This window comes from Dipodomys spectabilis, unplaced genomic scaffold, assembly GCF_019054845.1.
Source record: "Dipodomys spectabilis isolate Male_0828 unplaced genomic scaffold, ASM1905484v1 ptg000170l, whole genome shotgun sequence".
NCBI lineage: Eukaryota > Metazoa > Chordata > Mammalia > Rodentia > Heteromyidae > Dipodomys > Dipodomys spectabilis.
In genome coordinates this window covers 1,460,918-1,475,661 of record NW_024870847.1, presented here as the reverse complement: position 1 = coordinate 1,475,661, position 14,744 = coordinate 1,460,918, and positions in this window count along the sequence as shown.

Sequence of the window (14,744 nt, the reverse complement as noted above, 5' to 3'; positions counted from 1 at the left end):
TGAGTTCAAGCCCTAAGACTGGACAAAATAAAATGTCTTATAGAATTGAGTAATGAATCCATCTGGTCTTGGACTCTTTCTTGTTGGAAGACTTCTGATTACTTTTATGTTATTCCTTTGTTTAGTTTGTTGGTATTTTCTTGGTTCAGTATAGGAAGTTTGTATGGCAAACTCTATTTATGGTCATGGGTTGCTTCCCTCAGCTCTTCAGCTCAAGGCTAGTGCTCTACCACTTGAGCCATAGTGCCACTTCCAGCTTTCTCTGCTTATGTGGTGCTGAGGAATCAAACCCAGGGGCTCATGCATGCAAGGCAAACACGCTTCCTCTGAGCCACCTTCCCAGCTCAGAAACTCCATTCTAGGTGCTGGCACCCAGACAAAGAGGTTTGTTGGGCTTTTTGTACTGATGATGGAAATGTGGGATTGTATGACAACTATTTCAACAAGTAAGAACTTGATAATGCTTACTTATTACTCAAATGACTGAGGAAAATATCAGCATGAATTCAATTTTGAGTTAATAAACATATATGCACATCATTATTATCTGAAAGACTTTCAAAAAATCTACCATGCTGACTAAGATTCAAAACTCAAAAATAAATAAATTTACTTACTTATTTTGGTGCCAATCCTACAACTGGAACTGAGGGTACAATGGTAAGCAATTACTACTTGATCAACCACTCCCATTCCAGGTTTTCATGGATAATTGGAAATAAAGATTATTAACAAATGTTCTGGCCCAGGATGGTTTTGAAAATCTACGCCCAGGTCTTAGCCTCCTAAGTAGCTACAGTTATAGGTAATTGGCCAGAAATATTTATTTATTTATTTATTTATACAACCAGACTTGGGACTTGAACTCATGTTCTGGGTCATTACCTGGACTTTTGTGCTCTAATACTTGAGACAGAGCTACAATTCCTGTTTTTTTAAAATAATTAATTGGATATAATTGTCTCCCTGAGTTTTCTTCTGGGTCTGGCTTTAAACCTAGATTATCTGATCTCAGCCTTCTTGCTAGCTAGTATCATAGGCCTTAGCCACTGCTGCCTTGCTCAGAAATTTATTTTTAAAATATCTTTTCATTGGGTTTTAGGGGGAAACAGAGAAATGTATACATTTCCTGAATTGTGAACACCTTACAATACCTTAATAATAACAATAAATTATGGTTTTTTTTTCATTTCGTAGTAATTTGGCATTTGCAAACCACCAAAATGAACTCATTCTCTTTCAAAAACCATCATGCGTTTATGAAGTTGAAAGTCACATATTAAGTTAGGTTATGGTGGCTCAAATCTGTTATCCTAGCTACTCAGGAGGCTGTGTTCAAAGCTAGCCCAAACAAGAAATTCTGTGAATTTGTAGGCAGGGGCTAGGTCTTCCTCCTTTCTGATCACAGTGAGCACAGTCCTTCACGTACTTGGTTCTTAAAACTCATACTTAGGCCAGGCATTTGGTCACTCATGCTTGTAATTGTCACTGGCCAGGATACTGAGATCTGAAGATAAAGGTTCAAAGCCAGACCCTGCAAGGGTTAGAGTCTTATATTGAGCTAAGCATAAAAAGTTTGAAACAGAGTTGTGTTTCAGATAATAGAGTGCTATCCTTGAGTGACAAAACCAAGCAGGAGCAAGCAGACCTGAATTCAAGACCCAGTACTGGTATATATATATATATAAAATAAAATAAAATAAAACCACCAAAAAAGTGCCTTTGTTCTTTTTAAAATTTTTGGCATTTTTTCCTTACTTTTTTATCTGTATGTTCCTATATAAACACACAGAAGTTTATGGAACAAAGTTAAATTTTAAGAATATTCTTCCATTATCGACCATTATACCTTCATTATACTTAAGAAAATTAATGATATTTTCATGATACTGTTATTATATCAAATACAGATACACATCTCTTTGTTTGAGACAGATATTATTCTTGCTATATTTCAAATTAAATTTTCAAATTAATTTTTCATTAGGGTTAATTTCATGTTGCTATGTCTCTTTTGTTTTTAGTACTCTAAAATATCATCCCAGCCAGGCATTGGTGGCTCATGCCTATAATCCTAGCTACTCAGGAGCTTAGATTTGAGGATCGTGATTCAAAGCCAGCCCAGGCAAGAAAGTTAGTAAGACTTTTTTCTCCAATAAACTACCAGAAAAGCAGAAGTGGTGGTTTGGGTCAAGTGGTAGTGCACTAGACTTGAGCATAATAGCTTAGGCACAGTGCCCAGCCCAGATTTCAAGCCCTATTCCACTCCCAAAATAAATAAGTAAAATAAAATAAAATAAAATAAAATAACATGCCACCCCAGTCGTTCCTTTTCATGATACTGCCCTTTAAGTCAAAATATTCTAAATTAGTTTTTAAATAAGATATTCTTTATATTTTACTCGCCTAGCTATTTCGTTAAGGTGGATTCTCATTCGTTTTCCTTTTTTGTTGGTTGTGGGGTTTGTACTCAGGTCCTGGATCCTGTCCTGAGCTTTTGTGCTCAAGGCTAGTGCTCTACCACTTTGAGTTACATTGCCACTTATGGTTTTCAGTGCTTAATTGGAAATAAGAATCTCATAGATTTTCTTCCCAGTCTCGTATTGAACCTTGATCCTCAGATCTCAGACTTCTGACAAGCTAGAATTACAGATGTGAGCCATTGGCTATGGATGCCGATTTGTTTTTCTTTTATTTAATTTTTTGTCAGTCTTAGTGCTGTCCCTGAGCTCTTCAGCTCAAGTCAAGTGCTCTATCATTTGAACCAATGCCCACTTTTGGTTTTCTGGTGGTTAATTGGAGATAAGAATCTCATTAGCTTTCCTACCTGTGCTAGCTCTGAACTGCAATCCTCAGATCTCAGCCTCACTAGTAGCTAGGATTACATGTGTGAGCCACCTGCACCCAGCTTCCTCATTTATTTTCTTATGGTGAGTTCTATCTGATTTCTCTACTTCTTGTATTTCCTACCAACTACAAAGTAGGCTTAGAGTTCCTCATCCACTACAGTAGTTCTTAGGTCCAAGTGATGGCTGAGTGCAGGAATGGAGATGAGTCCAATATAAAATACAATGCTGTCTTGGTATTTAAGAAAACTAACAATCACATGCTAGTGGTTCACATCTGTAATCCTAGCTACTCAGAATGCTGATCTGAGGATTATGGTTTAAATACAAGATAATTTATGCTGAATTTCGATAAAAGCTCCCTTGGTGTTTTTAAATCTAGGCTTTTATTTATTTATTATTCTAGTTTTTCTTATTGTGACTACCAAAAAGCTGAGTGACTTCAATGGCTTCTATTGATGGCTGACTTTTGAGGTGCTTTAGAGACTTCATCAGAAGCCAGACATGTTATAATCAATTGAGTAGCCAGCCACAAAGCTGTAAGTGACAATACGTAAAGTAAGCAAAATTACATAAAACCAAACATTCACTCAGTTTCAATAGCCATATTTCAAATAAAAATAGAATTCAAGTTTCAGGGAATGTTAGTAAAGTTTTAATGCACTCATTCTATTTGTGTCCTCTGTCATACTGCTACAGCAGAATGGAATACTGACAGCTTACCATGTGGCTCCCAATGTCTGGACATACTTACTCTGATCTTTACAGAAAATGTTTGCCTGACCTTTTCCCCTAGTGAACATCATTTATTATGCAGAGCTACCCTCTTTTCTATATGCAGTTATCTCTCTCCTTTCTTCCTTCCTTCTCTCTTCCCTCCCCCAATCGCTTCCACAATCCCTCCCTTCCCTTGTTTTAGGGATAAAACTCATGCATGTTAAGCTGCTAAGCTGAATCCCAGCCCTGTGTATGATTTTGTTTTTGGTGAGGGTATAGCTTTCCAGGGGCTTAAACTTTGATCCTGGACACTTTCTCTGACCTATTATCCTCAAGGTTAGTGCTCTGCCACTTCAACCATAGCTTCACTTTTGTGTTTTTGATGGTTAATTGGAGATAAGAGTCTCACTGGTTTTCCTTCTTGGGCTTCGTTGGAACCACGATATTATAAGCTTGTGATTACAGGAATGAGAATTGGCATCCACCTTACATTTTTTTAAGTTTTCAAGTAGAACCTATATCCAAACGAATTCTATACCTTTTTTTAATTTAAAAAGGGACCAGTATGGGAACCATTCCAGAGAAGTAAACAACTTAAAACAGTGTAAATTTAAATAATTCTGTAAATATGTTAGAAACAATGGCAAGAAATAAAAAAAATTTGAATACTTATCTTGGGGTTCATTTCACCTAACATCAACTTATCTGACCTTTTCTGCATATATCTCAGACACATCTTAGTTATGGCAAATAAGGGAAACCATGGGACCTATGTTTCTTTGCACCTGGACTACTTCACTTAATATAATTTTTTCAAAGTCTTTCCATTTCCAAACAAGGGGGCAATGTCATTCTTTCTGATGGAAGCATAGAACTCCGTTGTGTATATATACCACATTTTCTTGATCCATTCATCAAATAATTCTGTATCATCACAAAATTGCTAAATAATTTTATTACTAAAATATTATACGGTGAATTTTCAGGACTAACACTAATAATGTAAATGGGGAAATGATATTGCTTTATTTTTAGGCATCCAATCCAGATACTTTATTCTATGTCTTAGCTGAAGAAAATCTGGGTCATTGTATACAATGATTCCTATCAATTTGTGAGGTACATAAAAATAATGACAGAGCTGGTTTAGTCATTGATTTTAGAGTTCTAAAACGATACCTACAAGATACTCTGTATTTTAAGTCATATAGTATAGTGATTTTGTCTAAAGCATGCTTTACTGACACACATCACTAGAAAAAATTTCCTTAAAAAGATAGTCAATTTGGAAAATCAGTCTATACTCAAATCTTGTCAAATTAAGAATATATTTGAATAGTGATGATATATGGCTAAGCAATAACTTAAAATAATTATCACTGTCCTGACAGGTAGGATTAGTAGCTTCTTAAATTTCTAGTTGTCATAGTATTTATACTTCAGTAATGCTACAGCTGCATTAGAATACTTGGTAATTTTGAAATAGGCTGCCTCCAGGGACAGATAAGCAAGACACCAGTGGCTCACACCTATAATCCTAGCTACTCAGGAGGCTGAGATCTGAGGATCGCCATTCAAATCCAGCTCAGGCATGGAAGTTTGTGAGACTGTTATCCCCAACAGACCTCTAAGAAAACAAGAAGTAAACCAGAAGTGGTGGTGTGGTTCAAGTGGTAGAGCACTAGCCTTAAGCTGAAGAGCTGAGGGACAGCACCCAGGCCTAGAGTCCAAGTCCCATGACGGATAAAACAAACCAAAATAATACAAAACAAAACAATCCCACACTGGTTGAGAACTGACTATGTTTTCTAGATAAGGTATATTTAGGGTTAGTTTTTCTATATTTTGGCTTACTTCATATATTAAATATTTTTTTCCAATCAACTGAAGAAGGTTCTGAAATGATTTTTAAATGAATAACTGAGTTTGTAGTAAAATCATTTTCGTAAAACATTGTTTATTTTCACTATTGCTTTTTAACTTTTAAATCTTCCTCTGTTCTGCACCACCTTCCCCTCCAAAGACGTCCACAGATTTCCAGGGTGTACCATAAGAAGTCTGTGCACACTTTAGCCTGGGGTTCACCAGTGCCTCCCATTTCATTTGGTAAGGCTATGCAACATTCTTTAACAAATATGTAGGGTGTTTCTTTCCCTTTAATCCGAATGCATTTAAATTAGAAGAAGTTAAAAAAGTTCTAATTCAGTGACTGCACTTGTGTTTTGCTGTGTACCCAGAGATCGATGGAAGCAGTAGTAGCATGTGATAATGGAGCATCTAGGAGTTACTATTTACCTGTAAGTAAGCTCCGCTAACCTCTAAAGCACTGATAGGGCAGGTATTTTTCATTTTACACATGTTTCTTTTTAGTGTCCTGACCTTTGATTAATACATTTGGTCGCTTTTTCTCTTCTAGCCAGTGTAAACATTGTCTTTGTTATTTTTTTATTGTGAAAATACTGTAGAGAGGGTTTACAATTGCATAGGCAAGGTAATGAGTACATATCAAGCATTGTTGCCTCTTCTTTTGTTTTCCACTTCCCATCCCTTCCCATCTCCCCATTCCGCCCTACACTCCTGCATCTACCCCTTCCCCCGCCAAAGTTGTAAAGTTAGGTTTTTGACATAACGTCTTGTACATATCAAAGAAATAAGTCAAACAGAGCATCAGTAGCTCATGCCTATAATCCTAGCAACTCAGGAAGCTAAGATCTGAGCATCATGGATCATGGTTTAAAACCAGCCTAGGTAAGAAAGTCTATGTGCTTCTTATTTCCAGTAAAATTATGGTTTTTCTTTATTACAATGAAACACCTTAAACATCTATAGTTCTTTTCTTAGATAGAGGAGCTAGATTATTAAGTCATCAAAACTTAATCAGTTAGTTTTTTCCAGCAATATAAGAATTGCTGTATATATGAGGGAAATACATGCTTTAGAAATGTTATAGTTGCTAGGCACTGGTGTCTCATGCCTCTAACGCTAGCCACTCAGAAGGGTGAAATCTGAGGATCATGCTTCAAAGCTAGCTTGGACAGTAAAGTCCATGAGACTTTTATCTCTAGTTTACCACAAGATACCTGGAAGTGGTATTGTGGCTTACATAGTAGAGCACTAGTCTTGGGCTGAAGAGCTGAGGGACAACGAATAGGCACAGAGGTGAAGTCCTATAACCAACAAAAAAAATCTTATTGTTTAGTCATAGCAATTTTTGCAGTTCTGTATATTAAAATACCCAAAGGGTAGAATATATATTTGTGTGTGTGTGTGTGTGTGTGTGTGTGTGTGTGTGTGGCCTTAGTGGAACTTGACCTCAGTGGGCTCCCTAATTTTTTTCCAACCAAGCTACACTTCCACTTCTGGTGTTTTTGCTGCTTAATTGGAGATGAGTCTCAGGATTGAGTTTCCTGCCCATGCTAGCTTTAAATTTCTATCCTCAGATGTCAGCCTTCTGAGTAGTAAGGATCACAGGCATGGATTTCTGGTTCCCAGCTTAGAATGCTGATTGGTTTTCTTGTAAATGAGAAAATTAAAGCTTGGTTTGCTAAAATTTCAGATTTTTTTATGAAAATTGAAATAACTATTTTAGAAAGTCTTAAAAGTTTTAAAACATACTTTTAAATAAAGAGAATGCTCAAAGACTGGTTAATTTATGAGCAATGAAATTTTATTTGGCTTATTGTATTAGAAATTTCAAGAGCATGGAGTTCACATATGTGACTGAGGTATTTTTTCTGTCTCTCCCCATGAAGGAAGGTAGAAAGGAAAAAGAGCATAAATGAGAGACTGAGAGGATAAGATGGAACTGATTTTGCAATAGGATCATTTTCATAATGAAGTCATCTTTCTATGAGGGCAGCATTCTCCTCCATGATCATCTCTTAAAGATTCTACCCCTTTTTTTCTGCTCTTTTCTTTTTTCTGGATATAGGGCGAGAATTCAGGGCCTGGATGTTGTCCCTGAGCTCTTTTGTTCAAAGCTAGTACTCTACAACTTAGAGCCACAGTCCACTTCTGAGAATGCCTGGGCACTGATGTGTCACACCTATAATCCACGTGACTCTTATCTCCAATTAATCACAGAAAAATCTGGAAGTGGCACTGTGATTCAAGTGGTGGAGCACAAACTTTGAATAAAAGCAGCTCAAAACCCAAGACCAAAAAAAAAGAAGAGAATGCTAGACAGATACCTTGAAGGAAAATATAGGAATGTCTAGAAATAAAGCAATGCTTTCCAAAAGCAGTGATGATTAGGCTATGATCTAATATATTAGATATGAATTATTTGACTTAATACTGAAGCTGTCTAAAATCCTAGACTCTTTTCCCAAAATAACAAACAAAATTGAAATAAAAAAGGCTTTGATATCAAATATGATATGATTTTAAAAGTATGAGTCGTTATATATTGGCTGATAAACCTGCATGACCAAAATAATTAATTTCAGGGGATGTGGAGTATGGGTTACAATTCTCAATTTTTGCTTTAGGAACAATGTCTTTTCAGATTCCAGCTTTGATGTCCCAGAAAAAAATGTTTAAAGTAATCATTTTCTGTCATAGAAATTATCACAGCATTAAGAATATCTCTTTTAATCTCTCTCCAACTGCGCAGAGCATAGTAAGGATAGTTTATTCCAGTGTATTAGATTACTTCAGATTTTTATTTCTTTTTTTTCCTAGTGTTATAGTCATACTCTAAAATCAAATCCTTAAGATGTTATAAGCATTTTTTGTGCTACAGGAGTAGGACACAGAATTTGTTTCACTTTATACAGCTGTGGAGGGGAAGGGATTGTCTTACATCATAACTTTTGAATGCTTAGTGGTGAGGTCTTTGACATCAACATTCACATCAGGGACACCAATTCAACCAAAGTGAGTTGCTGTGATCTGAATTCTCCCCTCCCCTTCCTCTGTTGCCATTTTGCAAGCTACATTTCCCATGTGATACCCTCCATGCTAGCCAAACTACTTAAGTTTTGTTGAAAGGCTATGAGTGAATGAAGGTGTTATCTTATGGTACTTTATCATTGAGTGACATGAACAAATTAAACACAATAGAAATCAATCCTCAACTGCAGTGATTTATGAAGAGATTTCATATCTTAAAAATAAAGGTTTCTTTTATGCCAAGTACTTTAACTTGAACCAAAATTATGTCATGGCAAGTAGAAACTATCACAGGGTTTTTAAATCCAACTAATAAGTTTCTGCACATGACAACATACAGTGAGCTGGCCTCATTTCCAGATTTAATAATTGTTTGACCATATGAAAATTCTTCATTATGATTAAAATTTTAATCTTTTTTAAAAATAAAAAATAATTTAAATTCCCATATTTGCATCCCATTAGGAAGTTGAAGTGAGGACCAGAAACACTCAGAACTGGATTTTTTTATGTGTGCTAGTCTTCTTTTTGTTGGTTTTGTTTTGGTTTTACTTTAGCCTAGTGCTCTACCACTTGCCATAGATCTACTTTCAAATGTCATTTTTTTCTAGTGGAGGTATAGAATTCCATTGTGGATATATACCACATTTTCGTCATCCGTTCATCTACTGAGGGGCATCTAGGTTGGTTCCATATCTTAGCTATTGTAAATAATGCTGCAATAAACACAGTTGTGCTGGTAGCTTTAGTATGGTCTTGTTTGTTTTAATTTGGTTAAATGCCCAAAAGTGGGATTGCTGGGTCATAGAGGAGCTCTATGTGGAGTCTCTTGAGGAACTTCCATACTACTTTCCAAAGTGATTGAACAAGTTTACACTCCCACCAACAATGCAGTAGGGTTCCCTCCTGGTCACAACCCCTCCAGCATTTGCTGCTATTAGAGTTCTTGATTATAGCCATTCTAACTTAGGTGATGTGGTATCTAAATGTTATTTTGATTTGCATTTCTTTTTATGGCTAGAGAGATTGAGCATATCTTCATGAGTCTATTGGCCATTTGTATTTCCTCTTCAGAGAAGTTTCTCTTTAAGTCTTTAGCCCACTAATTTATTGGGCAGTTGTTTCTTTGATGATTTGTTGTAAAATGAAAATTACTGTTATGAAATGGTAGCCATTCTATACAACACATTAACAATATCATAAAATTATTATTATTATTAGGAGAAGTAGTAGTAGTTTGTATAGGGCTTGAACTCTGGGCCTGGACATTTTCCCTGCACTCAAGGCAAGTGCTCTTCCATTTGAGCCACAGCGTCACTTCTGGTTTTCCAATGGTTAATTGGAGATAAGGATCTCATGTAGTTATGGGAAGTTGGCACAGTGGTAGTGTTTGTCTGGCATGCATGAGGCCCTGGGTTCGATTTCTCAGCACCACATAAGCAGAAAAAGCCGGAAGTGGCACTATGGCTCAAGTGGTAGGTCTCTAGCCTTGAGTTGAGGAGCTGAGGGACAGAGCCCAGGCCCAGAATTCAAGCCCAAGTCTGGCAAAAAATAGTTTCATGGACTTTCTTGCCAGTGCTGGCTTTGAACTATGATCTTTAGATCTTAGCCTTCTTAGTAGCTTGTATTACAGCCATGAGTCACTAGTGCCAAGCTAAAATTATTTTTAAACCATAATTAAACTTTCTTTTATCATAATGTGGAAATTGCTATGTATAATGCTTGTTGTGGAGGCTGATGGATGGCCTCTTGTTCCAAAAATGCAGTTGTTTCTGTGCCCAATCTAAAAACTTTATTTTATCCTGGTTTCAGTAACTTCCCATTCTGAGATTTGGTTTTTAGTTCTTTTAGGCATTATTATTTCAAAAATTACATTTGTTTTACTTTAAAATTCACACATGCCAAAATGGTTAATGTAGAAAGTTGCTAGTCCCCAGTGGCTCATGTTTTTAATCCTAGTTGCAAGGGAGTCTGAAATTTGTAGGTTCTCATTTAAAGCTTGCTGGTCAAAAAATTTGAGACACAATTATATCTGATTAACCAACCAAAATCAAAAAATAGAGATGTGACTCAAGGGGTAGAGTAATAACCTTGAACAAAAACACTAAAATTACTGAGAAGACTAGTTCAAACTCCATTTCTCACTTATGGCAAAGTGCATGCATGCACACACACACACACACACACACACATACACACACACACAAAAAAGACATTTCTCTTATAATCTCATCCTTTAGTAGTAATCAATGGTATAAACAACACCAATTTTCTGCAACTTTTTCAGATATTAACCTAAATATATACATATGATCATATGTAGTTTTACATTTCTGTGTACTAATGTAAGAGAACATTCTGCTTCATTTGATGTACAAGTCAAGGAAATGTTTTGTCCTTAACCTGTCCTTAACCCTGAGGGTTCTTTCCTATACATTCAAACCTAAAAACTAAGGAAACATCAAATTCTGTCTCCCTTTGGCCAGTTATGGACATGTTCTCCCTCCCTTCATGTCATCAGCTCTGCGCTCTAGAAGCCATTTTGCTTCTTCCAAACCCTTAAGGTAAGTCTGGATTTTATACTTAGAAAAAAAGAAAGGTTGTGATAACTATAGCATCCCTGTAAATCATCTTAAAAATAAAAAGAAATTAAAAAGGATGCCAGAGCTGGAATTTCAATAAAAATCTGATAACTGCTAAAGCTAAGAGGATAAACATTGTAAGTTATGGCTATTCAATATGGATGCAGAGGACTTTTATTCATCTACAGGAGATATCAATCAATTTTTCAATATGGTGATAACATTGTATAGGTTCACACACCACTATTGGGTATGGATGCTCCAAATCACTTGGATATATAAACTTTAATTGTTTCTTTTTTCATCTTCTCATAAAAAAAGAAACGTAGTGATAAAATATTTTTACACATTTCATTCTGATTTTCTTTTTTTGCCAGTGTAGGGGCTTGAACTTAAGGTCTGCACACTGTCCCTGAGCTTCTTTCACTGAAGGCTACCACTCTACGACTTGAGTCCCAGCTTGGTTAACAGCTTTTTTAGTTTATGTGTTACTGAGGAATCAAACCCAGGACTTCAGGGTAGAGCCCCAGTTGGAGCAAAGCAGGAATGGAAGACAAAAGCTACATCCAAGAGATGTTGGAGGCAATGACTCAAGAATTAAAGCGAGAAATAGACCAGAAATGTAAAGAACACTGGGTCAAAATATCAAAAGAGATGCAGGATATCAAACAGGAGATGCATGCGAAAATAGAGGCAGCACACACTTCACTAAGAGGTGAGATTAGTGTAAAAATAGAGGCAATACACACCTCATTAAGAGGGGAGATTAGTAGTTTGAGAACAAACATCGAATGCATAAATGAGTCCATTTCCTCCATGCAAACCACAATGGAAGCCATAGATAACAGAGTGAACGAATTGGAATTTAGTGTCAGATCCAAAAGACAGAATACACCAACTAGACCAAAAAATGACAGATATGGAAAAATCACTTAAATTATGCCAAAGGAAATCCAAGAGCAAGTGGATAGTGCCAAGAAATTTAACTTTTGTATAATTGGAGTGGACAAAGTTGAGGAATATCAAAGCAAGGGACTGCAACAACTATTCACCAAGATAATCGGTGAAAATTTCCACCATCTCAAAAAAGAATATCTTACCTACATAACAGAAGCATATAGAACACCAAAGATGCAAGATCCTAGGAGAAACACTCCTAGACATATTATAGTAAAAATGATAGATCTGAATAATAAGAAAACAATTTTGCATGCAGAAAAAATGTAGAAGGAGCTATACTAGAATGGGAAAAAAATTAGAATCACTGTAGATCTCTCCACAAAGACATTGAATGAAAGAAAGGCCTGGGAAAGTACCATGGGCCCTGAAAGGCAATAACTGCCAACCCAGGCTGATATACCCGGCAAAGCTATCATTTACATTTGCTGGAGAACAGAAAAATGTTAATAGCAAAGAAAAACTAAATGAATACATAAACATTAAGCCAGCATTACAAAGAATACTAATGAAGGGAAACACAACCTAAAGAAAGCAACCAGGAACAGGGACCCGCACCCAGACAGGCATTAATAGAAGTCTAACTGAGTAAGCACAGGAGGAAAGGTATGAAGAAAAACTGAGGAAAACAGGAATGACAGGGACCACAGTGCATCTCTCCATACTATCTCTTAATATTAACAGTCTTAATTCACCAATCAAAAGAAAAAGAACTGCAGGTTGGATAAAAAAAAATGACCCATCCACCTATTGCCTTCAGGAGACACAATTCTCAGCCAAACATACAAAGAAACTCAGAGTGAAGGCTTGGAAAAGGATCTACTAATCAAATGCCCCCAGTAAGAAAGCAGGTGTAGCAATCCTGATATCGGACAAAATAAACTTTTCACTAAAATCAATAGAAAAAGACAAGGAAGGACACTACATATTAAAACAGGGAACAATCCAAGAGGAGGATATTACCATTATTGACTTATATTCCCCAAACATTGGCAGACCCAAATATGTTAAGCAAATACTCTCAAATTTACAGAATAAAGTAGATCCTAACACTATAATACTAGGAGACTTTAACACCCCACTCTCACCAAAGGACAAGTCTACCAACCAGAGGATTGGCATAGAAGCTACCCAATTAAATGAGGATACACTTCAAGCAGAACTGACATCTATCAAGTATTTCCCCTAAAACAAGACAGTACACATTCTTCTCAGGAGCTCTAGGAACTTTATTCAAAATAGACCATAACATAATTCATGCAAGGAACTCAAGCAAATAGAAGGGGATTGAAATAATCCCCTGTATCTTATCTGACCACAGTGGAATCAATCTAGTTTCTAAAAACAAAGCATACCGCAGAAATTACTCAAATACATGGAATTGAACAGCACACTTCTAAGTAATACCTGGTTAACAGTAGAGATTATAGAAATAATTAAAAAATTCCTACAACTCAGTAACAATGAAAACACATCACAAAGAAACTTGTGGTACACAGCAAAAGCAGTCCTGAGGGGCAAATTTATTACCCTCAGTGCCCCCATCAAGAAAATAGAGACAGACCAAGTATATAATCTCATGTTGCAATTAAAACAGCTAGAAAAACATGAAAAAATGGAATCTAAAGTTACTAGATGGAGCCAGAAAACCAAATTAAGAGTGGAAACTAATGAAATAGTAGGAGAATCATAGCTAAAATTAACAAAACAAAAAGCTGGTTCTTTGAAAAAATAAATCAAATTGATGGACCATTGGCAAGATTAATTAAGAAAAGAAGAGAGGAAACCCATATTAAGGGGTGCCACGGGGAAAATCACAACAAGTACCCAAGATATCCAAACAATTTTAATGGACTGCTTTCAAAAGTTATACTCTCTAAAGAAAGAAAACCTGGCAGAAATGGATGCATTTTTAGAGAAATACAAGTTGCCCAAACTGAGCAAAGAAGAAATAAATCAATTAAATAAGCCAATATCTTACAACGAGATACAGGAAGCAATCAGAAGTCTTCTAACAAAGAAAAGCTCAGGACCAGATGGATTTACAAGGGAATTCTATAAGACCTTGAAAGAAGAACTAATATCCATACTCCTTAAGCGCTTCAGAGAAACAGAGAAGCAGGAAACTAACTCAAACTCATTCTATGATGCCAATATCACACTCATCCCCAAACCAAGCAAAGACCCAACGAAAAAAGAGAACTACAGGCCAATTTCCTTGAACACAAATGCAAAGATCCTTAACAAAATGCTAGCTAACAGAAGCCAGAAACATATAAAAAAAATCATACACTACGACCAGGTAGGCTTCATCCCAGAGATGCAGGGATGGTTTAACATATGTAAGTCAATCCAACACATCAACAGAGCCAAGGTCAAGAATAACATGATTATCTCTACAGATGCAGAAAAAGCCTTTGATAAAATTCAACATTCATTCATGCTAAAATCTCTGGAGGAGATAGGAATAGAATTTTAAATAATGAGATTCATCTACTCACTCTTGTCTGCTCAGTTTCCAAATAAGGAAGCGGAAGTTCTCACAAATATGGTGATAAAGTATAATCAAAGTGAAGAAAGTTCCATTGGATCCTAATTGCATGCCTGTGAATTATCTGAGCTTTGTGTCTTATAGAATTCAGTCATCACTCACCGAGCTTCACTGTCTTTTTTTTTTTTTTTGTCGGTTGTGGGGCTTGAACTCTGGGCCTGAGGGCTGTCCCTCAGCTCGCTCAAGGCTAGAGCTTTT